The following is a 476-nucleotide window of genomic DNA, read 5'->3' on the forward strand; positions in this document are numbered from 1 at the left end:
TCTGTGATAACTCCAGCCCGTGTCAAGTTCCACACAAAACCAGCCAGCACAATTACATTCATAGTTCTTCTCCAACATGGGCTCTTTTATACTTTAGCAGAAAATAACTTTGTAAAAAGCCTTTTGTCACATGGATTATGTTAATAAGATTTCTCTCCAGTATGTGTTCTTTTATGACATTGGAGATTACTCTGTTGTGAAAAGACTTTACCACACTGAACACATTCATAAGGTTTCTCTCTGGTATATGTTCTTTTATGACTTTTGAGAGTACTCTGTAGTGAAAAGACTTTACCACATTGATTACATTCATAAGGTTTCTCTCCAGTATGTGTTCTTTTATGACTTTTGAGAGTACTCTGTAGTGAAAAGACTTTACCACATTGATTACATTCATAAGGTTTCTCTCCAGTATGTGTTCTTTTATGTTTTTGAAGATAACTCTGTATTGCAAAGGCTTTACCACAATGATTACA

This window comes from Grammomys surdaster, unplaced genomic scaffold (assembly GCF_004785775.1).
Source record: "Grammomys surdaster isolate TR1022 unplaced genomic scaffold, NIH_TR_1.0 119089, whole genome shotgun sequence".
NCBI lineage: Eukaryota > Metazoa > Chordata > Mammalia > Rodentia > Muridae > Grammomys > Grammomys surdaster.